General features: G+C 45.6%; 1 long non-coding RNA gene across 1 annotated transcript; it reads right to left on the bottom strand.

Moving 5' to 3' along the window:
• Nucleotides 1-626: 626 nt before the first annotated feature.
• On the bottom strand, nucleotides 627-21170 carry LOC139272620 (uncharacterized). Its single transcript, XR_011594915.1, has 3 exons — nucleotides 21019-21170; nucleotides 1020-1176; nucleotides 627-734 (listed from the first exon to the last, which is right to left on the bottom strand). It is a non-coding gene; the product is annotated as an uncharacterized lncRNA (long non-coding RNA).
• Nucleotides 21171-22011: the final 841 nt, after the last annotated feature.

Genomic DNA, 22011 nt, shown 5'->3' with positions numbered 1-22011 from the left:
ACGTGGTCGAGGAGCTCCTCAGATGATGCTTCATTGGGGGTGATGACGGCAGAACCGCTGCTTGGACGGATATGGGAGAGGACGGTCCCGAGGTGGGAACATGCTCTGAGCCAGAAGCAAGATCTTCCTCCTGGCTCTCATGTGTCGTTGGCAATGGGGGTGCAGCACTTTGGGGTCCAGTGCCGTGCTCCGGGACCACTGGGAGCTCTCTGGCATCAGTGTTCCTGGCTATCACCTCCAGGGCCTCCGCCATCCATGGCACATACTCACTTATGATGGCGAACATGCTGGCCATTTTTTGGGATTATGCCCCCCATTGTCTGTAGGATCTGCTGACCTATGTCAACAATCCTCCTGATCAAGTGTACCATGTTGCTACTCAGATCTGTTGCTCATGGAGCAGATCTGCTGCGTCAAACCACCCTCCATGTTTTTGGCGCTATCCTGGAGACACTCGGGTGCCCTGCAACAAGGTGCTTGGGCCCGGTACCTCCATGCAGGAGGAAGGAAGGCCGCAGGAACACTATATGTCATGTGTATCGACTGCATTATGGAGCTTGGCGATGCAGGCTCCTCGAAGTCTGCACTCTCATCCGTGGAGAAGGCACCCAGTAGATCCATCGGCGCGAATCGGGGCTCCTCAGCACCAGATGCACGATCGTCTGGTGAGTCCGGCCCCGCACCCCCAGGTTCTGGACTCATTGGTGTTGCATGGGGCCGCGATGCTAGCTGAGCTACAAAACATAAATGAGGTTATTAGAGGAGAAGGGGTGGTAGGGTCACAAGGTGATTCCAATGCTACACACAGCATAGGCATGACAAAAGTACCACCACTATCAAAATCATCACAGACATCACATTTCATGACCATGGCCAAATTCTGCATTGCAATGATTCTCATGCGGCCATCATTATTTAGAGAACATTTTTATCAATCATATAGCATATATTATTGGTGGATATGAATGGATGTAGCATCTATTGACTTTACATCACGCAATGGTGTATACTTTACTCACGTGGCATCTCATCAGGTTCTACAGCTGCATGCATGGCCGACCGGAGGTGGCTCCCCAATAGTGCCAGCACCCGCTCCTCGATGTCGGTGAGCTCGATGATGACCGGTGGCCTACCACCCGTTCGCCTCTGCTTGGCCCTATTCCTCGAAAGCTTCTTCTGTAAAAGGTAACATCAGCACGTCATGCCATGAGATCATTGCATGAGATCATTGCTAGGTACTGTCACACATACAACATATAACCTACAGATGTAATCATCATTATTTGATAATTATCATTCTTTACCTAAAGACGTAAAAGCAGACTTCGAGTAAAACATTCCCGGTATAAGTGCAAGACATCACACCTGATTTTAATCAATCATTACACTTACAAATCAAATTATATAAATATATAAGTACATGTAAATAAATGTAAGACTCGGGCGGATCCGACAAGGTCATTCCAGCGCTTGCGGCACTGGCTGCCCTCACGCACCTCGTTGGTCGCCGACGAGACCACCTCGGCTATCTCGGCCTATATCCTCTGGTAGACCTTTGGGGTGGGCTTCCTATGCCCACCCTGGGTCAATTGACCCCAACGTGACTCCACCTCCTGTAGGAGGGAGGCATTTGCCTCGTCGGAGAATCTCCTCGCTTATTTTGCATCCTCCCAATTGTTCCTCTCCCACCTAACTGCTTTCACCAGTATCAGTCTCCACAGCATACTGGGTCACCTCCTCCATCCCTTCCATTTTAAATATTATTGTTTTGACAGAAACTCAGTGGCAACAATGTTATTTGTGCTCAGTAGGCCTTTTGCTGCTGGTAAATCTCCCTCCTGCCTCCCAAAACAGCCAAACAAGCACACAACACACCCACACACGCTTTCAGTTCCTCTCTGCTCTCTCTCTCTCTTTCTCTTTCCTCTTCTGCGCATGTATCGATGACCCCTGATCTCCTGAAACGCGGGAAATGTGGGAAACAACCATTGCCATACCGCTGCTGTGGACGCCAACACTTTACGACAGAAGGTCAAAACATTTTAACGCTGACACCCATTTCCGATCGTTCGCGGTAACAGCCATTTTATAAAATGGAAAGTTGTGGTTTTGAAAATGGCCGATAATCCGGCAATCTCAAAACCCATATTTACCACCAATGCTGGAAATAACACCCATTTTAGGGTGATCTGCACAATAATGGAAAGTCTAGCCCTGTGAGCTTTAATTTTAGCTGACAGTCTTTTTTGTCAAATGCCTTCTGGAAGCCCATATAAACTACATCCATAGTCTACTACTTTAGTTACTACCTCAAAATATTCAATTAGGTTCGTTGGACATGACCTACCCTTTACAGAGATCCATGTTGGCTCTCTCTAATCAGCTCAAATTTCGCTAAGTACTCAGTCACTCTGTATTTAATTATGGATTCCAATAACTTCCCCACAACAGATGTTAGACTAACAGGTCTATAATTTCCTGGTTTCTCTCTCTCTCACCTTTCTTAAATAATGGAGTTACATTTGCAATTTTCCAAGTTAAAGGGTCAATTCCCCTGAATCGAGGGAGCTTTGGAAGATTATGGCTAAAGCACCTGCAATTTCTTCACCTACTTCCTTGAAAGCCCTGGGATGGAATCCCATCAAGTCTTGGGGATTTCTTAGTCTTTAGTGCCATTATTTTTTCTAAAACTGCTTTCTTGCTTATGTTAACTTTAATGAGTTCCATTGTTAGTTTCCCTGGAAGGTCAGGTATATTATTCTCTTCCTCTACTTTGAAGACTGACGCAAAGTAATTATTCAACAAGTCTGCCATTTCCTTATTTCCATTATCCGCATCGGTTTTTAAAGGGCCCACATTAACCTTGACTACTCTTTTTCTTCGAATATAATTGTAAAAACTTGTGTTAATATTGACATATCTTGCAAGTTTCTTTTCATATTCCTTTTTACAGCTCTTACTATCTTATTTTTTTTCCTTTGCTGTTCTTTATATCTATCCCAGTCCTCTGGATCTACACTATTTTCACTTTTGTACATCTTTTTTCTATTTCTCAAATGGCTCCAATGGGATTATTCAACTTATCCTTTGGGGGATTTATAATTAATTTGATATTTTAGAATGAACTGAACATGCATAAAACCATTACTTAGAAGTGCTTACCATGAGAAAGAATATATTATCATATAAAACATATTAAAAGTGAAAAAATATCTTCAAATGTTTTTATCCACTTAATAACCAACCTAAATTAAAAATCTACTATTAAAATTAAAGCAGACTGCAAAGATCTAAATAAAATGATTTCTGATATACTTGAATTATGCTCAGCTGACCAATCAGATGATGACTTGTGTGTCATACAGGGTATTAATAATCCAGTGAACCTTACCATCCCTCAATAAACACCTCGCTAGTCTAGCAATGAACTGTGGTGACCTCATGTAGTAATTCAAGCAAAGGAAAACTGCTAAAGTAAGACTCATTTTTCAACTTATGCTTAGTATTAGCTTGTAATGATATTGCAAATCTGTTCTGAAGTACATTAGACAGTAACTAATGAACTCCTGTTGAGTTTACTACTGCAACAATATTGATGGTGTTGCTGAAAAATACCAATCACTAACATGGGCCGAGGATTTAGCTGAGAAAGAAAGCAGCTTGTCATCCTGTAACATCAGTGGGTTTACCCCTCTCTTTCCAAATCTCTGCTTTCTTGCTCCACTTGATCATTATCTACTGCTCAGAAATCTTGGTAAAGGACCAATGTGATTATTGCAGGAAAGACCATAGCTGAATATAGTGGGAGAGATGACAAATTTGATGAAGAAGTATTGGAGCAAGAGTAGGAGATAGTATGGTGAGCTCAACACAGCAAGGACTGAAGGAAAAGGAAAGGTGTGTAGGATTGATTTTTATATTTTATTTTTAAATTCTATTGAGCAAATTTAGTACGGCTACACTTGCCTCTTAGGGCTTGATTTTCGGCTTTTTGCGTTTTCACCTGTTTCTGGGCGCAATTCGCGGTGGAGTCAAAAGTTAGTGTTAGCGCCAGAGCTCACAATTTCACTGAATGAAAGTTCATGAGAAGTGTTAGCGTTAACTCCGGCATTGCCGAAAGTTCCACCACTGAAAAAGCAGCTGTTCTGCGCATGTGCAAATATTTATTTATTTTTCTTCCTGCGCTTCTGGTCTGCTCTCCAGTCGCAAATGCCAATGCAGGTTGCCACGCGCATGCGCAGTACAACTGGGGCTCAATCAGCCATTTTACATTTGGATTTTGATGATGGAGGACGACGATTCCAGACAGCGTGCCAGGTGATTCAGCCACGAGGCTAATGAAGCTTTAGTGGGGGTTATGGAAAGAAGATGGTAGGAGTTGCATCTTCGGGGTGAATCTAGACCACTGCCATCTATATTTAAAGGATCTGGAGGCAAATCGCTGAGGAGGTCTGTGCCTCAGACACTGTGGTGAGAACAGGCGCACAGTGCAGAAAGAAATTTAATGATCTGATAAGGGTGGTCAGAGTGAGTACAATTTTAATTCATGCACTCCTTCATTACTTCAAGGATAATCTGACACACTATTTGTTCTCATGCTGTTGGTGCCTCTCAGCACTCTGTGGGTTGCCTCCTAAAATGCATGACACATAGGTAGTCTTAGTTCGGAACCCTATTTGCCATGAATGATCTTTACACATTATTAAGATTGCTTTCTGAGCTCTCATAAGATTGCTCCCCACTTCAATGTCCTCCTGATGAACCATGTGAAACTTCTAAGACCATTAAACAGAGGACTTTATTACATTCACACAGTATGGTATAAGTGCTTTGGTGGCTATCTGTGCCATAAGAGCCATTGAATCCTCTTGTAACCATTCCCATTTTTATCTTTGCAGGCAAAGAAGTCTCATAACCGCCGCGAACAGGCGCGGACAGGCGGCAGCCCATCTCAGACCCTGCCACTCACGGACATCAAGGACAGAGTGGCAGGCCTCATCGGCGTCATTGGTTGGACAACTGCCACTGGGGGCGCTGACCCCCGCTCGGATACTGAGGGTAAGTCTTGCAATGTTGTTAATGTTGTTGAATGATCTCTCAGCTGGATGCAGCTTATTTAATTTAAATTAATTTAATTGAAGTCTCACAATAAAGTTTACAAAGTTTACAATGTTACAATGTTTAATACATTTTTTGTTCACCTTAACCATTCCTGTGCCGTGCCTCATTTGCAGAATACGAGGGGGAATAGTCAACATGGTGGGGTAGAGTGGGCAGGCAATGGTCAAACATGCCGTTCACTCTTCAAGCAAAGTGTTCAATTATGAGCTGCCGATGTAAGGCTTTTGCAGTGGTGAAATCTCCTCGAGGCCTCCCCTGTGGCCTCTTCAATTACGTTGCAAATGATCAACAATAAGCCTTCTTCCAGCTTGAAGCCGTATGAATATTGCAGCCAGGATTACTGGCTCCCGACCTAGCCTGCCCCCATATTTTTTTAATGATCTTAAATGTCCTTTATAAAACAAACTAGAAACTCACATAAACTCCACAATCAAAAGTATGCAGTAACGGAATGTTTGTCTCCAAATCCTTTCAATCACTGACAACTCTGACTTTCTCCTCCGATTTCAACATGGTGCCATTAGCACCTGGTGCACCCTGGGTCCATCTGGTTTTTCTGGGTTAGTTCTCAGGCAGACGCTAAATCGGGCGATATGTCCGAAAGTTCCGCCTGGGGTGCTAGTGCAGCGATGCACAATGCTTTACGTCATCCCAACGGTCAAATCAGCAGCGGTAAGTTTTAGCGCCGCCGCAAACCCATTGGTGAAAGTTCCGCCTGGGCGCAAAATGTTGTGCGCCTCGTTTTCACCCAAAAAAAATCAGTTTTGCGCCCCACCGAGGCGCTAAATGGGGCGCAAATCAGCCGAAAATCCAGCCCTTAGTGTTTTATCATTAAATGCGCTCCCATCTATTGATGATCCAGCCAAGTGTGAAGAACTGTATAACTTTATGGGACCCTCAATTTATGTATCTTCAATTATTGCATAGCATCTATTCTGTTATTCTGTGTTGTAGCATGACCTAAGAATGCATGTAAATTTTAGTAAAACTCATAATTTTAATTTTGAAAAATAACTATTTTAGAGCACTGATTGAGACTATAGCGCATGGTTGAGTTGAGAAGGCAACATGATGATTAAAGCATAAGGTGGTAGCTGGGTGTTTCAATCAGCTCAAATTGCTTTCTTCCACAGTGCGGCCTATTCATTTGCATGTTATGGAAAACTGCCAAGGTCCAACCGTTTGAGAGTTTGAGGAAACAGCAACACATCTGCAAAAACCCTTTGAAATGAACAGAGATTTTTCTTTACTTTGGGAAATACAGAAAGAAGCTATATTTTTTCAGAAAAGAAGATACAGCCTTTGGAAATAAATAGGAACTGACAGTCCTGCAGTGGACAATTATTTGTGGAAATCCAGCAGGGAGGGCAGTTAAACTGGAGTGGGGGACATAGCCACTCCTTTCCTGCCCCGATCTGACCGACTGCAATTTTAAATTGCAGTCGGCAAGGACACCTGCCCCAAACTGCAGTGTGCAATTTAAAATCTGGCTTCTATTACATCAATAGAGCCTGAATTGCCATTTTAACCTGAGGCCTGAGCAGGCGAGCAGTGGTGGATTCCCTGGCAGACCAAACCTGATGACACCAGCAGTCAGCGCCAGAAGAGGCCCAGCAAGGTAAGTGCTCCTCTGGCACTCTAGGCCTTCCCTACCCTGGGCTTCCTGCACCACTTTCCACAAACGTTTCCCTCTTGGAACACTTGCCTTGTGCCGGGGATCGTTCCCCTGAGTCCCCGGCAACGGCCTTCTGTTGCCCGATTTTAATGGCCGACCAGCTGCTTCCCACCGACTTCTCTGGCCGTATTAGTCAGAAAGTTAGCCAGTCTCAAGCTAATGATGCCTGGTCATTATAATCGGCCAAGTCTGCCTGCTGCTGTTCCCAGGTGGATACGTCTGCCACATTTCCCAGTGCCCAGCCAGAGGTTAAAATCCCGATTTGTTTTTCTATCTGTTTCCAAGCAAAGGTTTTATTTGGGTTTTAGAATGTGAATTCTCCTTTTTTGTTCTGTTCTAAGGAGTTGTGGCCTTACTGAAATAATGTATAAAATACTACCTCTGTCCGACTCACCATCATGTGGCATAACATAAGAACATAAGAAATAGAAACATAGAAAAATAGGAACAGGTGTAGGCCATACGGCCTCTCAAGCCTGCTCCGCCATTCAATAAGAATATGGCTGATCTGATCATGGACTCAGCTCCACTTCCCCGCCCGCTCCCCATAATCCCTTATCCCCTTATCGTTTAAGAAACTGTCTATTTTTGTCTTCAATTTATTCAATGTCCCAGCTTCCACAGCTCTCTGAGGCAACGAATTCCACAGATTTACAACTCTCTGAGAGAAGAAATTTCTCCTCATCTCTGTTTTAAATGGGCGGCCCTTTATTCTAAGATCATGCCCTCTAGTTTTAGTCTCCCCTATCAGTGGAAACATCCTCTCTGCATCCACCTTGTCAAGCCCACTCATAATCTTATACGTTTCGATAACATCATCTCTCATTCTACTGAATTCCAATGAGTAGAAGCCCAACCTACTCAACCTTTCCTCATAAGTCAAACGCCTCATCCCCGGAATCAACCTAGTGAACCTTCTCTGAACTGCCTCCAAAGCAAGTATATCCTTTCGTAAATATGGATAACAAAACAGCACGCAGTATTCCAGGTGTGGCCTCACCAGGTATAGCTGTAGCAAGACTTCCCTGCTTTTATATTCCATCCCCTTTGCAATAAAGGCCAAATACTATTGGCCTTCCTGATCACTTGCTGTACCTGCATACTATCCTTCTGCGCTTCATGCACAAGTACCCCAGGTACTGCGCAACTTTGCAATCTTTCTCCATTTAAATAATAACTTGCTCTTTGAATTTTTTCTGCCAAAGTGCATGACCTCATACTTTCCAACATTATACTCCATCTGCCAAATTTTTGCCCACTCACTTAGCCCATCTATGTCCTTCTGCAGATTTTTTGTGTCCTCCTCACACATTACTTTTCCTCCCATCTTTGTATCGTCAGCAAACTTGGCTAAGTTACACTCAGTCCCTTCTTCCAAGTCATTACTATAGATTGTAAATAGTTGGGGTCACAGCACTGATCCCTGCGGCACCCCACTAGTTACTGGTTGTCAACCCGAGAATGAACCATTTATCCCAACTCTCTGTTTTCTGTTCGTTAGCCATTCCTCTATCCATGCTAATATATTACCCCCAACCCCGTGAACTTTTATCTTGTGCAGTAACCTTTTATGTGGCACCTTGTCATAAGCCTTCTGGAAGTCCAAATACACCACATCCACTGGTTCCCCTTTATCCACCCTGTTCGTTACATCTTCGAAGAATTCCAACAAATTTGTCAAACAAGGTTTCCCCTTCATAAATCCATGCTGACTCTGCCTGACCGAATTATGCTTTTCTAGATGTCCTGTTACTGCTTCTTTAATAATGGACACCAACATTTTCCCAACCACAGATGTCAGGCTAACTAGTCTATAGTTTCCTGCTTTTTGTCTGTCTCCTTTTTAAAATTGGGGTGTTGCATTTGCAGTTTTCCAATCTGCTGGGACCTCCCCAGAATCCAGGGAATTTTGATAAATTACAACCAATGCATCCACAATCCCTGCCGCTACTTCTCTTAAGACCCTAGGATGCAAGCCATCAGGTCCAGGGGATTTATCTGCCTTTAGTCCCATTATCTTACTGAGTACCACCTCCTTAGTGATTTTGACTGTCTTAAGTTCCTCCCCCCCCCCCCCCCTATAACCTCTTCACTATCCACTGTTGGAATATTGTTAGTATCCTTTACTGTAAAGACTGATACAAAATATTTGTTCAGAGTTTCTGCCATCTCCATGTTCCCCATTACTAATTCCCCGGTCTCGTCCTCGAAGGAACCAACATTTACTTTAGCCACTCTTTTCCTTTTTATATATCTATAGAAACTCTTGCTATCTATTTTTATATGTTGTGCTAGTTTACTTTCATAGTCTATCTTCCCTTTCTTAATCATTTTTTTAGTCGTTCTATGCTGGCTTTTAAAAGCTTCCCAGTCTTCTGTCCTCCCACTAGTTTTGGCCACTTTGTATGCCCTTGTTTTTAGTTGGATACCGTCCTTTATTTCTTTAGTTAGTCACGGATGTCTATCTTTTCTCTTACACCCTTTCCTCCTCACTGGAATATATCATTTTTGAGACGTATTTTTTGTTGGCTGAAGCGAGACATTTACCACGAGAAAGTAAAATCTGTGCTTCTATAGGCACATTAGAAAGTATGGAATAGTAAAGTGCTATTTGCCTCATAAAGCCACCAACAGGTTGTGTTCATTATTCATTGCCAAGGTCGTACCCAAATAACTTAACCGATAGTAAAAATTCCAATTTGATTAAATGCTATGAACCTTTTCCTGACCCTAGAAGGTGTTGAATGAAAATTAACTAAGAACACCATTTACTTGATTCAGATTGGTTACATTCTACAGAGGGCACTTTGCATGCCCCAGCAGAATGGGAACAATAATGCTCCTTATAATAGTTTATCACCTGAGTCTATAATTAATCCTTATAACCGTGACTCACATTCCAACCAAACATTCGTCAGGTTTGTTTTGAAAGGGTAACTGTTCTCCTGAAAGAGGGGTTGGCAGATCTTATTGTTTGTTTCTTTTCATATATACACAGCAGAATGATGTAAATAGCATCAAAGTGCATGACATTGTGGTGAAAATAATCTTCTCCCTCCTCAAACAATATAAGGGCTGTCATTGGGACAGTGCCATTTAAAGGAGTTCATTTGATGCAACATTAAGTGCATCTGATGGAGTCTGTTCCAAATATCTACTATTCAGTGGGAATTTCTTTTCTAATCTCAAATCAATTTAATATACTGAGGTTTGAGATTAAAGGTCCAATGACGTGGTCCCATCACCATGTCAGTGGGTTAGCTGTAACCTGCTTGCACAGCACATGTCCAGCCCCAATTTTAACTTGGGCTGAAAATTGGGCAGGTGGGGGCAACTGATGTCGTCGGCCTGAGGCCCAGGCAATTATTTCCAGTTGACTGATGGGTTCCCTCCCGATCATGTTGGGAATCGGACAGCTCGCCTATCTACCACACGCAATTTCCAGTGTAACACCACAGGTCTATTTAAACAGATGTACCTCTTAAAGCTAGGTTGCCTCCCCTATTTGGATTTTTAATGGAAGAACAATGGAGGCTATCCTGGCTATTGAGATGAGTAGAAGGTTTCCCCCTTACATCTTTAATGCCTCAATGGAGGCCGCAGTGGATGAAGTCAGGGCAATGTGGGAGGTATTTTTACTCAGCAGCCGCAAGAGCGCCCCCATGGCTACCATGAAGCAGTTCTGAACAGAGGTGGCTGACAGGGTCAGTACCGCCAGCATCACCTCCAGGACTAGGTTCAGTGTAGGAAGAGGTTTAATGAGCTCATATGAGTACAGCTCTTCATCTCTCAATCTCTCTCAACAATACCTGACAATTCCTTTCATCCCCTCCCCACCACTCTCAATAATTCCATCACACCCTTCAGTATACCAGGGACAAAATGTTGTCTATCACCCTGTTCCACATTTGCTGCTCATCACCACCTAGTCTTCACACAACCTGACAACTCTTTCATTGCATCTCATGCATAGCCATAGCTCAACGGGAAAACACTTAGGGCTGGATGTTCGGATTGGCTGATTTCGGGGTGGTAATGGGGGCGGGGCAGTAAATTGCACTCTTTAACATTTTGTGCCTGAGTCAGCAAATTGGGCAGTTGGGCCCCGAGTGTGGGGCGGAGCGCTAAGGGGGACATTGTACACCTCTCTTCGGGCATTAGACCAGCTGAGCATGTGAAAATCCCAAGCTAAACAGCTGGCCCGGGAGCACTCTGAGAGAGGCCTAGGAAGAAGAAAACTTGAAAAAACAACACCAAAAACATCCCCAGTACATAATCAATGCCACCACAACATAAATCGCAAAAAAATAAAAGAAAAAACCATCACATTTACCTGAGGTGGACATTACTTACCTCACTGAAGCTGGTATAGGTTGGACTGCCCGTTTTCACAGGCAGTCCCAGCAGGGCATGCTGCAGAGCGTATAGGTCAGGCGGGAGTCAAAAAGCGAGCCGGTGTCGCAACCAGGGGCGTTGCACACTGGCACAGCTCTTCCGGGCGGTACTGCTCTGCGACCCTGCAGAGCCGGCCCTGAAAACCTCCGCAGGGCGCTGGAAGCTGACCGACCGACTGCCCAGAAGAGCTCACCACCGCCATTGCCACCCCTCCGGGGTGAAAGCAGAAGCACACATCAATGAAAAGTCTGCCCCTTTAAGTGCAATTTATCATTGACAGCCTAATACTCACGTATTCCAAGGTCTTCATATATCAAACAATTGTAACACAAACAAGGTCACTAATGAGAATTAGTGATGGATGGGCTTCAAATTGGGTGATCAATGATCCTCAACACTTTGGGAAATGCACCAGTGCAGTAAAAATGGACAGACGTATAATGTTATTAAGTGGACAAAGAAATGAAAGTGTTGGCCATGCAGCCATCTGTTTAATGCATGTGTGAGAAACATGTTAGCTGATCTTGCAGTGCCCGACAGGAATGAGCAACAAAGACTTGAGGACAATAATGATCTTGCTAACTCACTGGTAGTTCAAAACTCTGCAACTGGCCCCATGCTCACTCAGAGCTTGAACAATTGGGGCTTTTGTCACTGAGACAGTGTGTAAAGTCCTGTCCCCTCAGTACAGATTCACACGAGGCATGTAGTGAAGTCAAGGTCACTGTGGACCTGCACCTTTATTTCACAGCTCTGGAATGCTGCACTTGCCTGAGACCTGTCCTTATATACCTGTCTCTTGCAAGTGCACCACTGGTGGTAAGGTATGCTGGTGGTTACAGGTCATATCTTATTACAGTCATGTGTAGCATGTTAGGATACAGTTATATATAATAATGTAAGATACATGACATCACCCTCCCCCAAGGTCTTATTGTCTTTTTAGGTTCAGTGTCTCAGGTGGTCTACGCTCTCGCGTGGAGCGTCTGAGTTGTGGTTCAGTTGTTTGCCTTGGTGTCTGTTTTTCTTTGGGTGTGGTTGCTGGTATCTCGCCTGGGCTGTCTGTTTCAATTAGTGTGATTGTTGTTGACTCGCCTGGGCTGTCTGTTGGGATTGCCCTTTCCTGAGGTTGTTTCCTCTGTCTGTCCACCAGGTGTGGTGCGAGTTCCACATTGTAGTCTGCCTCTGGTTCCGCAGTGTTGTTGGTAAATCTGCTTTTGACTTGGTCTACATGCCTCCGGCAGGTTTTGCCACTGTCCATTTGTACTACCAGTAGCCTGTTTCCTTCCTTGCCCGTTACTGTCCTTGTAAACCATTTGAGACCTCTGCCATAGTTTAGTACAAACACTTTATCCCCTATCTCATTCCATCTCCCCCTCAAATTTCTGTCAAGGTACTCAGTCAGCATACGACGCTTTGCCTCAACGATTTCGTGCATGTCTGGGAGGATTAATGAGAGCCTTGTTTTTAAAGTCCTTTTCATCAACAGTTGCGTGGGGAGGATCCCAGTCAGTGAGTGCGGACGAGATCAGTATGCCAGCAGCAGTCGCGACAGATGACCCTGCAGCGTGGGACCTTGGATTTTAAGCATGCCTTGTTTAATGATTTGCACTGCTCTCTCCGCCTGGCCGTTGGGAGTCCGGCTTGAACGGTGCCGTCTTGACGTGATTTATGCCGTGGTCAATTATAAAGTCTTGGAATTCTGCGTTGGTGAAGCACGGACCATTGTCACTGACCAATATGTCAGGGATTCCGTGCGTTGCAAACATGGTTGCGAGGCTCTCCACAGTGGTGGAGATTGTGCTCGAGTTTAAAATGGTGCATTCGATCCACTTTGAAAATGCATCTACAACTACGAGGAACATTTTGCCCATGAATGGGCCCGCATAGTCTACGTGCACTCACGACCACAGTTTGGTAGGCCAGGGCCAGGGGCTCAGTGGAGCCTCCCTGCGGGCATTGCTGAGTTGGGCACAAATGGTGCACCTTCGGACGCAGAGCTCCAAGTCCGCGTCAATACCAGGCCACCGGACGTGGGATCTGGCTATGGCCTTCATGAGAACGATCCCCGGGTGCTCGCGGTGGAGCCCCACATCAGGCAGTCTGCTTGTAGTGATAGCTCATGCATGTGCCTGTGAAAGGGTTTTAATTCCTCGGGGCAGGTATCGCGAGCCTCTGCCCAGTCACCGGTTAGGACACATCTTTTTACTCAGGATAACGTGGGGTCGCTGGCCGTCCAAGCTCTGATTTGGCGAGCCGTCATGGGCGAACCTGTGGACTCAAAGGCATTGATTGCTATGACTATCTCACAGTCCTGTTCGTCAGATCCTTCCGTGGTTGCCAGGGGCAGCCTGCTGAGCGCGTCGGCACAGTTATCTGTGCCTGGTCTGTGCCTTATGGTATAGTCGTAGGACGCCAGCATGAGTTCCCACCGTTGAATTCGCGCTGAGGCGTTGCCGTTTATTGCCTTGCTCTCGGATAGGAGGGACGTGAGGGGCTTGTGATCGGTTTCTAACGTGAACTTGGGCCCGAAAAGGTATTGGTGCATCTTTTTGACACCATACACACATGCGAGCGCCTCCTTCTCTACCATTCCGTATCCGCACTCCGCGAAATTTACTTGTAGACATAAGCTATGGGTTGTAATTTTCCCGCACTATTAACATGTTGCAAAATGCACCCGACCCCATACGCTGACGCATCGCATGTGAGAACTAGCTTTTTACCTGAGTCAAAGAAAGTCAAAAACACTTTTGCAACACAGAAGGTTGAGTGCCTTATTGAAGGCGCGTTCCTGGGCGTCCCCCCAAAACCAATCGCACCCCTTCCTGAGTAGCACGGAGAGGCTCCAGCAGCATGCTTAAGTTCTGCATAAAGTTCCCGAAGTAATTGAGTAGCCCGAGAAAGGCGCGCAGTTCTGAGACATTCCGGGGCCTGGGTGCCAGGCGAATTGCTTCTGTTTTGGACTCGGTTGGGCGGATTCCATCAGCGGCAATCCTTCTGCCCAAAAATTCAACCTCGGGTGCGAGAAACAGGCACTTGGATTTCTTGACTCGTAGGCCGACTCGATCCAACCGCTTTAGTACTTCCTCCAAATTACGGAGATGGGAGTCGGTGTCCCTGCCCGTGATAAGTATGTCGTCTTGAAATACAACCGTCCCCGGGATGGACTTGAGCAGACTTTCCATGTTGCGCTGGAATATGGCAGCTGCCGATCTGATGCCGAATGGGCATCGATTGTACATGAAAAGGCTTTGATGTGTGTTGATGGTGGTGAGTAGCTTGGATTCCTCGGTCAATTCTTGCGTCATATGTGAGGTCTAATTTTGAGAAAAGTTTACCTCCAGCCAATGTGGCAAATAAGTCCTCTGCTCTGGGCAGCGGGTACTGGTCCTGTAGGGAGAATCTATTTATGGTAGATTTGTAGTCCCCACTGATTCGTACAGATCCATCAGTCTTCATGACTGGGACGATGGGACTTGCCCAGTCGCTAAATTCCACAGGTGATATGATGCCTTCCCACAGAAGCCTGTCTAGTTCATGTTCAATCTTTTCCCTCATCACATAGGGTACAGCTCTGGCCTTGTGATGGACCGGTCTAGCATCCTGTGTGATGTAGATTTTGACTTTGGCCCCTTTGAAAGTGCCCACACCTGGCTGAAAGAGATGTTCAAATCGCTTTATAACTGTTGAGCAGGAGGTCCGTTCTTCTAATGACATGGCATGGACATCATCCCATTTCCAGTTTAGTTTTGCCAGCCAGCTTCTCCCCAGCAGTGCTGGGGGGTCTCCGGGGTCAATCCACAGGGGAAGTCGGTTCACTGTCCCTTTGTGTGTGACAGAGAGCATGGCGCTGCCGAGGACTGGTACGATTTCTTTGAAAAAGGTCCTTAGTGTGGTGTCGACCCTTGTGAGTTTTGGTCTGTCTCTTTTATGCGGCCACAGTTGTTCAAATTGTTGAGCGCCCATGAGAGATTGACTCGCTCCCGTATCCAGCTCCATGTTGACAGATATCCCGTTGAGTAGGGCCCTCATCATTATAGGAGGCGTCCTGTTGTAGGAGCAGCGGCCATTTATCGTGTTGACCCGCTGTACACCGGTGTCCCGGGTACTGTCCCTACCATCTTCTGGTCCGCTTTCCGACCCATCTGATTCGTATACCAGCCGAGCTGCCGTTTTTTTGCACATGCAGGCCAAATGCCCTGTATATTCACAATTTCTGCAAACAGCCTGCTGAAATCGACATCCCCTTGACGAGTGCCCACCCCCACATCTCCAGCACAGACCTGTTCCATTGTTCAAAGAGTTCCCAAAGAATGAGCTGCGTCTGGCTGATCTCTCTTGAGCTTCTCTCAGTTTGTAGTTGATTGCTTGCATTGTGGGTTGATGTGAACGGATGTGAACAGGTGTGAACGGCTGTTTCTGTGGCCCTTGATGGCCTCTGCCTGCTGTTGAGAGCCTGTTCTCCCGGTTTTGTCTGTGTGTCGGGGTAGCAGCTTGTTTAATGCTGTGAACTTCTTCTTCTGATATTTTGTTAGTTGTCGTACCTGCATTGTAAATCAACCTCGTTTTTCTTCTTCCCCTCCCAAGAATGTCTGTGCAACCAGTGCTGCTGCCTCTAAGGTCAGGTTCTTGGTCTCTATGAGCTTTCAGAATATGCCTGCATGGCCTATTCCTTCAATGAAAAAGTCTCTCAGCATTTCTCTCCTCAGTTCATCGGAGAACTCACATAAACTAGCCAACCTTCGAAGTTCTGCCACGAAGTCGGGTATGCTCTGGTACACACAGCGTCTATAGTTGTAGAACCTGTGCCTGGCCATATATAGGCTGCTCACTGGCTTCAGGTGGTCTCTTACCAGTGTGCTCAATTCTTCAAACGACTTGCTTGCTGGTTTCTCGCGTGCCAACAGATCCTTCATTAAAGCGTATGTTTTCGAGCCACAGCTGGTCAAGAGATGGGCTCTTCTCTTGTCTGCCTTATCGTTGCCTAACCAGTCTTTGGTTGCAAAGCTTTGCTGGAGCCTTTCTATAAAGTCCTCCCAATTGTCTCCCGCATTGTACTTTTCATCTGATCCGTTGTTCGCCGTTCTGTGGATTCTGTAATCCTGTAACCCGTCGCCACTGTAAAGTCCTGACCCCTCAGTACAGATTCACATGAGGCATGTAGTGAAGTCAAGGTCACGATGGACCTGCACCTTTATTTCACAGCTCTGGAATGCTGCACTTGCCTGAGACCTGTCCTTATATACCTGTCTCTTGCAAGTGCACCCCTGGTGGTAAGGTATGCTGGTGGTTACAGGTCATATCTTATTACAGTCATGTATAGCATGTTAGGATACAGTTATATATAATAATGTAAGATACATGACACAGTGAATGTTATGGGGAGTTCGAATAGATGTTTTCAAAATTATGAAAAGTTATGCGAGGGTGAATAGTGAAACATTGTCGACAGTGGTTGGCAAATTGGTAACAAGGGGCATGGTCTCAGGATTAACACTTAAACAGCTAAGGGGGAGCTTAGAAGAAATATTTTCTCACAAGTGTTTTTAGAATATGGATTGCTTTACTGCAAGTGTCGACTATGCAGAGGCCATGATATCGCTTAAAATGAATTGGATAAGTATTTGAAAAAAGTATATAAAAATAATTGGGGGAAGGACAAGGAAATTGAATTAGAGTAGGTAACTCCAGTTGAAGATCACTGTTACAGGCATAAGCATTATGGGCCAAATGGCCGCCTACTCTGTTGTTTTGCTTCAAAAACATGGAACAGTGGTCAGTGGGTGCATTACGATATAATATACCCAGGGTCTCCAAGAGTATAATCGTCTGATGCATGCTCCATAACTTTGCTATCGAAAGAAACCTAACCATGGAGCAGGAGGAGACCAATCCAGGGCCAAGGATAGAGCATCATCATCATCATCGAAGCGAGGATGGCTTGCTTCCATACCAAAAAAGGATAGTTCACAGGTGTTTCAATGAAGGACCTAATATTCCAGATCCCGAACTACATCCTGAAGATGCCTGTGCGTGGATTTTTTTAACATGGGGTGGCCGTTGCACACCAGCCACCACATGGGCTTGACAGAGCTAGATCTTGGTCCAGTGGCAAAGATTAACCAAGACAACTGGAGACTAGCTCTGCTGCATGGACCTACTGCGCGCACGTATCACAGTGTGGGCTGGCCCGTGCTGCCCCTGGGCCCTCGCCTCTTCTGGGCCCCGAACTCACACCTCTCCTGGGCCCTGATCACGTCCCTCTACAATCGCTGCTCCTTCGCCCCGACCTCGCCGCTCCTGCTGTACCTGCCCACGCTCCAATCACCGAACTGGACCTTGATGATATCACTCTTCGCTGCCGTTGCTCTTCTGCACCAGCTCGCGCCGTACCTTGCAGTGGTATGCCACCACACTGTTCCAGGGACCGCTCACCGCTCCTTTTATGGCCCTGGCCTGCCACTGATGTACAGAGCAGGAGGTAGATACTAACTATCAAGATGTAGTTTCTGAACATCAGTGCAGCCAAGAACACTGATTACGATGCTCATCCAAGATGCATTGAGGTAACTGTCTAAGTTGCCCTTTTGAAGAACCCTGTGCCAAAGAGAGCTCTGCTGTAGCTATTCCTGGAGTTAACACATGCTTCATGGTTGACTAGAGCGCAGATTGCAACATTGGAAGCACATTCTTGCTATCTAATTCTCAGTGTGCTGCAGTTCATCGCTGCACAGTTATGGCTGGTGGATGCCTCCAAAATTCTTAGTTAGACGTAAGGCTCTTTTGTATAAGGTTGGGGTGGTCTTGAACCTGACCTGGAGATGGCGCGGGTTCTCACTGGTTCTGTAGTTTAGTTCCACTCCAGCGGGGAGCTTGTTGACTGTGAGGTGGAACATGGCAGCGAGAAAGATTGAGAAGAGGGTTGGGGCGATGAGGCAGCCCTGTTTGACCCTGGTGCAGACGTGGATTGGGTCTGTGATGGATCCGTTGGTAAGGATCATGGCCTGCATGTTGTCGTGAAGCAGTCAGAGGATGGTGACAAACTTTTGGGGGCATCCGAAGCGGAGGAGGACACTCCTTAGACCCTCACGGCTGATAGTGTCAAAGGCCTTAGTAAGGTCGAAGAAGGCCATGCATAAGGGCTAGCGCTGTTCCCTGCATTTTTCCTGCAGCTGTCACGCTGCAAAAATCATGTCCATTGTGCCCCGTAGGGAATGAAATCCGCACTGTGACCCTGGGAGGAGCTCCTTGGCCATGGGAAGAAGAAGAAGGTTGAGGAGGATTCTAGCGACGACTTTCCAAGTGGCTGATAGCAGGGAGATTCCTCTGTAGTTGCCGCCGTCGGACTTGTCCCCTTTTTTAAAGATGGTCATGATCACTGCATCTCTGAGAACTCCCGGCATGCTCTCCTCCCTCCAGAAGAGAGAAATGAGGTCATGTATTCGTGCCAGCAGTGCCTCTCTGCCATTCTTCAATGCTTCAGCAGGGATTCCGTCCGCACCCATAGCCTTGTTATTTTTAAGGGGCTAGACTTTTCACTTCACATCGCCCATCTATGGCCGAAAACGGACCTCTATCGCCCATTTTGAGCAAAAATTGGAAACTAGGCCCAAAATATCGCCGGAAAAATAGACCCTCAAGTTTCCACTTTGATTGCTGGGATGATCACCCAAATGATTGCCCATACAAGGCCCATCCCAAGTTTCAGCACTTAGCATGCACTTCGCTGGACCAATGCAAGGCCCAAAAGAGTGCTCAAAAATAGTTGCTTTTTCAGGTCCTTAGAGAGGGAAATGGGCACTACGGACGCCATTTTTAGCTTCTGAGGAAGGGTGGAGAATTGTTCTGAGTTATTTAGAGAGTAAAATTGATGCAAATTGTACTCAGAAATTTGGGACAGGGAATATAAATAGGTATTATCACCTTATTTATGCTAAATAGATCTCATATATTGGAATTGTGTATTAAATAGCTTTTACGTAGTGAAGTTATTTAATCATATTCCGTGGGGAAACATAATTAACAAACAAATCTGCATGAAGAACTGTAACATTGTAAAATTTATGTAAATAAGAGAGAAGGTACATAAGTTTTAGAAATGTTTTTTTTATTAATAAAGAATTAATGAACAACACCCTCCCTCCAAGCCCCGACCCCCTGCACCACCCTACCCTTCCCTCAAAATCCCCAAAACGTTAGAAGAAAAAATTATTGAACATTTTAAAGAACAAGTGGCCATTTAAGTAATGATAACAAGTGATCATTTCAGTCACGCTAACAAGTGACCATTTCAGTCATGACAACAAGTGATCATTTCAGTCATGACAACATGTGACCATTTCAGTGATGACAACAAGTGACCATCTCAGTCATGCTAACAAGTGACCATATCAGTGATGATAACAAGTGACCATTTCAGTCATGACAATATGTGACCATTTCAGTCATGCCAACAAGTGACCATGTCAGTCATGCTAACAAGTGACCATATCAGTGATGATAACAAGTGACCATTTCAGTCATGATAACAAGTGACCATTTCAGTCATGATAACAAATGACCATTTCAAAAAGAATGGAAAGTGAACAGTTAAGTAATGATAACAAGTGAGTAAGTGATTATTTAACTATTGAATACAATTGGCCAATTTATAACAATAACAATAACAAGAGTATAATAAATTGGTAATAACAAGTGAACATTTTAAAACAAGTGAACTATAGAGAAGGACTCCCCCCTCCCTACCTGCGGCCACGTTTCCCTCCAGATCCAGTCCCATCCTGTATTCGCACCCCACCCGCCCGTTTTGGTTGACGCAGACCGTCACCAAGACGTCGTGCAGAGTGGGATGTCAAGACTTCCTGCCGTGGTGGAGGTGATGGAGAGGAAGCGGAAGCCTGAGGCTCCACTTCCGAGTCCGGAGGAACTGTGTCCTCCGTACTCGTTTGCGTGCTAGGGGTCTCGCTGCGAGCAGATACGACACCTTGGGGTGCAGCGTGTGTCCAGTCAGCAACGCATGCCGTAGGGCATTGGTTGCGGCTGTCTGCTGCTGAATTGTCTCCAACGTCTCCCGAGCAGTCTGTGACTGCTCAGAAGACCAGTTCGAGAAGTTCTGGCAGAACTCGCTCCAGGATGCTGGAAACTGGCTCCAGTTCGCAGAGAATCCCGTGAACCTCTGGATAAGGTCGCGACCAATCACAACCGTCTCCCTGCACAGGGAAATCAAGCTCTCTGTCTGGCCCTCCAAGGCAGGCGATTGCTGACCGGACCTCCGTGGGGTCGGCGTTTGCAATATGACGTGCCTTGGTGTCGCCACCTGCACACCGCTTGGTCCCGGTGCTTCTTGCATCTCAACTGAGATGGCTGCAGGTTGTTCCCCCCCCCCCCACAAAAATCTCTTCCTCTTCTTCCGTCTCGTCAATCTCCTCCTCCTCCTGCTGATATATCACAGCAGCAGGAGTCCGCAGTGGCTCCCCTTCCTCCTCAGTCTCCTATGATCTCGGCGAAGTTTCAGTGGTGGTAGTGGATTCCACCGACTCGATGACCACTTGACCTTTAATTTGATAAACAACGTTTAACAATTCAAATCATTACATTACAATTTTTCTCCAACTGAAAACATTGCATGCTTTCCATTACCCCATATGCACAAGTGATCACAAGGTTTAACATGACCTAACATGACCTCATTCGAAGATCTATAGTACATCACAATTATATATCAGATTATATTATAATTGCATAACATTACATGCGTAACTATGATATTTTCAATATTTACTCATGATTCACACATTGCACAAAGCACATTTTTCATTACTCACATGTCTCAAGGATGGGTTCGGCCACACCACGGGATGTGACTGAACGGCTTTCTGGCCCCACCAAGGACACCGCAAGCTCCTCGTACTGGCTTAGTGTGTGCATCATGGCAGCACCCCCACCCGTCCTCCGTTGCTCCCGATTATTCATTGAAATCTTCTTCTGTAAATGATACGATAACATTGCATGGCATAAGCAAATGGATCAGGCATTTTAAGACATTGAAGACATCTAAGACTGACAGATTTAAATGCTCTATTACAAATTAGCATTACATTGCATATTTCGCGCTACATTTAACTTTATGCTGGGTTGCGTAAAATTTAGTTATGTTTAAATGTAACCCAATAACATTGCAGATTCTAGTTACTATTTAGATCATTAAATAATACATAAATATTAATTTCAATTTACTCTCACAGCTGCCAGTAGGCTGTTCCACCGTTTGCGGCACTGGTCCAGTGTGCACGTTTCATTGGAGGCCGATGTGACTACGTCGGCTATTTCGGACCAAATCCTGCAATATCTTGCCCACCCCATGTCAGATCCTCCCACCTGGAGCTTACTGCCTTTACGAGGGCCTCATTTGCCTCTTCGCTGAAGGGTTTGGCCCTTCTCTTTCCTGCACCTCCCTCCATTCTTTAAATTTATCTGTAATTTGGATAAGACTTTCCGACCTGCTTCCTTTCTCCTCTCTCTCTCACTCTCTCTCCCAGACCCACCAAGAGCTTCTGAGCATGTGTGAAGACCCTTGACCTCTCAAAACACAGGAAGAAGCATTAACCTGAAAAAAAAATCAACCTGCACATGCGCAGTAATGCGTTGCTAGGAAAGCTTTTTTTTCATTCACTTCCGTTTTCTTTGGGCGATCAGGAGATCGCCAAGAAATGACATTGCCCATTTGACATCGCTGGGCTAAGGCCGAGTGGAAAATCGCAAAAAAAATGGGCCTTGAGCCGCCGATCAGCACAGGCGATAGATAGGTCCTGCATCGC

This window comes from Pristiophorus japonicus, chromosome 9, assembly GCF_044704955.1.
Source record: "Pristiophorus japonicus isolate sPriJap1 chromosome 9, sPriJap1.hap1, whole genome shotgun sequence".
In the NCBI taxonomy this organism is placed as follows: Eukaryota; Metazoa; Chordata; class Chondrichthyes; family Pristiophoridae; genus Pristiophorus; species Pristiophorus japonicus.
This window is presented reverse-complemented; position numbering and strand designations above follow the sequence as displayed.